The sequence below is a fragment of the Solanum pennellii genome, chromosome 3 (assembly GCF_001406875.1).
Source record: "Solanum pennellii chromosome 3, SPENNV200".
NCBI lineage: Eukaryota > Viridiplantae > Streptophyta > Magnoliopsida > Solanales > Solanaceae > Solanum > Solanum pennellii.
In genome coordinates, this window is record NC_028639.1 from 42,634,995 (window position 1) to 42,638,538 (window position 3,544).

The 3,544-nt window shown below is 31.5% G+C and overlaps 1 pseudogene; it reads right to left on the reverse strand.

The window, feature by feature from the left end:
• Positions 1 to 1,828: 1,828 nt before the first annotated feature.
• LOC114076494 lies at positions 1,829 to 3,303 on the reverse strand (annotated as a pseudogene).
• Between the last annotated feature and the right edge of the window lie 241 nt (positions 3,304 to 3,544).

A 3,544-nucleotide genomic window follows, 5' to 3' on the forward strand; every position in this document is an offset into this window, starting at 1 on the left:
AGGTCACTTTGATGTATTTTATTCATGACCTTTTCCTCTTTCGCAAACTTGAGTTCAGGTCTGTAAAATTTTTATTTGAAAGTTTTAGGGAGTTTTCACAAGCTTATGAATTCATTGCTAACATGGACAAAAGCTCAAAGTATTTTTCTGGGTCAAAGGTGGTGTCTAGACTACCTAAAAATAGAGATGTTACAACTATATGTCGGTAGAAATGATCATTTTAAATCTTAGTGGTCACAAATGATTGGAGATAAAACAATGGTGATCATTTCTACAACATATAAAGAGTATCAAGTGAGGGAAAGGTTATAGCTAGTAGATATGTAGGATACATTATGGACGAGTACATTGTGATCTGATGATTAGAAGAGCCTATAGGGTTTAGATGTATACAAAATCCAATTAAAATGATCTACAAACAGAAGAAAACATATGTTATCTAATACTCATCAAGTTGGAGTCGTATTCATTTACTTATCAACTATTTCAAAGAAAGAAGATGAAAGAACAATCGAAGATTGGTTTCACGTAGCTTTGCAGAAAAGTATGTGAAAATAAAGCAAGAAGAACCTATGCAGCAGTGGCAAGAAGTCTAGTTAAATTATGGTTCTTGAATTAAGTAGTTTATCTTTGTTATTGCAAGTGCAAGAAACGACAACATAATCGATAGTTATACAGAGAAGTGTTTGAAAGTAGAGAAAAAGAAAATATGTAGCAGTGAAAATATTAATCAGTTGTTCCTCTATTAAGCCACTAGTTCTTGTAAAACTACATATGAAGCTACAACAACAGCATGCCTGACAACTATTAGAACAAGTGTGTATTTATAATAGAGCAAGAAGAAGAACAATTACACTCATGAATTATTTATTTCAAATGCATCAAAACTAGATCCTATTTGTTCCAACCATCCGATTATTGTAAAAGGTTAATTTGTGAAGGGCATTGTGTATTAAGAAGAACTTTCTCTCAACATTTCTAGAGATAAGTTTCATCAAAACAAGATCATGAAGGATATTGCAAAACATTGGAGAAGAACTGAGTTAATTCTTTCATGAAATTCAATGAACATAGAGGATTATAACAAATGTTAATGAGGCAGATGTCATATGTTATGATCTGGATTCTGATAAGTCGTTATTGCTCCCTTCACTTAAGCATTTTTTCACTCCATATTGGAAATTTTGGATCATGAACTTTATCATAAAAAGATGACTGATATTTTCTCGATTATGTACACTAGAGGATCTATACGAGGAAAATATGTGTTATTCTTACTATTGATGCTTCCGTTGGAGAAATTCGATAGATATATTAACTTCTCGCTAAAACAAATAAAGAGGTTAATTTTACTTATACCTCTTGTTTGGCTTAATCATATCACAAATCTCCAGTTGATTAATATACTTTCTACATTATTCTCGTTGGTGCAGTAAAATCTAAGTGCGATCATAGTGTTCATCAGTTCAGTCAATTTCAGGAAACTACAGAGTAAACATACTTTTCATTTCTTAACTTATAGTTTCATAAATACTAATTTGTTGTGCCTCCTATGGAAATGAAAGAAACTAGATTATTGCATATGCACAGAGAAAACGACAAGATAATGAAGAAGAATATAAAGAGTAATTTTAAAAAAAGAAACTCTAAAAGGAATGTAGAAACGAACAAAATTCAACGCAAAAGAGGAAGCATACATCATTATTGATTACATGGAAATTAATGAATAGAAGAGGGTAGAACTTCATGACCGACAACCTAAAGTGAATTCATCACAAATCATTGTAGCATTTTAAAAATATATAAAGGAATAATTTGGAAGATCATACTACCTACGAATCATGTATCTCAATGCATCAACTTTTGTCCCGTACTCCTCCACCAGATATACTCTCCATTTCCTAAAAAGACAAAATCAACATTTCAGATGACAAGTTATGGCAGAAAGTCCCTCACCACTTAGAAAATTAATTTATACATCTTACGAGAGAATGACTAGTGAACTACAAGGTGAACTTAGTATCAATAATTTGTAAGACAAACATATAGAAACCGTTTAAAACCAAAGCATACTAGCCCTAAAGTTTTTGAAAATAGGAAGTCGGCTAGTAGCCTCAGTTTGTAATAATCAGATCAGTTTTGGTTAGTAAAGTATTACAAGAAAACATGTTACAAATAATTCAACCAATAAGATTCAAAAATATAGGTTTTTTCCGTTTTTTATTAGATTTAGAGACATAAACTAAGCTTCAAGGTTGGAAAGGATTTCTTGTTCAAGTGAGTGCTTTGTGTTGCATGATACTTTCTTGCAGTTTTAATAACATAAACTATCTTATCTAACAATCTCTTCAATATCTGAGTTAATAATCTATCCTCTATTATCTACGAGAGGGTGACCATCATCAAATTTAACAAATATGCAATATCACTAGCAGATGAAGCTACTCAAGTGTAGAATGCAACATCACAACATACTTCACACACTCAACTTGATCACTCTAAAACAAAGATGTTGAAATTAACCGACATTAACATATCAAATAAACTAGCCGAAAAAATAGATTCTTATCAATTTATCCAGCAATTTTAACTCTATTTTTTTCATTCATTAGCCTTATTTGACAATGAATACAATAACAAACAAAACTTCTAAATGATTAATATCTCTCAGCAGCTCGAACAGCAAGCCTACTAGTAACACTCAGAACATTGTTAGACTGTGGATTTCCGTCACTTGACAAAGGGATTCCAATTATAAACTCATCCACTTAACTTTTCAACAAAACCATACTCATGAAACTCCGGATACAAGTATATCAATTTAATTCTTACCAAAAATAAAATAAAATGAGTAACTAAAATCATATTTAAGAAGAATCACAATAATAGCCAGCTTATAAATTACCATAAAAAATAAATCTTTCTACATCAACATAGAGAAGTTGTTTATTTGTTTTTGGGCAGTATAAATAATTTGAAGCTCAAGCTTCTGTCCTCTCAACTCCAAAAATAAAAATTAACCAAATCAAAGTTCCAATATATGAAAGATTACATTAAGGGTAAAATATTGATGCCTTTACTAAGGGAAACTCCAGTATAGGCAAGATCCAAATCCACTCCCAGATTAAAACATCAATTCCATTTTGAATCGCGCTTTCGTCGAACCGCATTCGGGAGAATTTCTTCAAGCAATACTCCTTGCTTATTATCTATGTTTCAGTAGTTAATAAAGGAGATATCCTGCCTGCCAGCCGGCCGAAATGTCATTGGCAGCAAGCTTACCGCCACTAATAGATGCCCCATTTGAAGATGTTCTAGGACAATATTTTCAATAAAAGCATATTGGATATGACTGATTTTTTGGGACAAGATTTTCAAAGATAAATTTGAGTGTTGAATACAGATAAAGTGCATGTAAATATTTCCATCCTCTTATTAAAAGTGCAGAAGAAAACTGAAATTATTAGCACTGTTTTTTTCTAGAGAATTGTGATTTGAAGATATGCTACAGAGATTTGTGGTGAAGTCAATTTAGGGCTTTTGT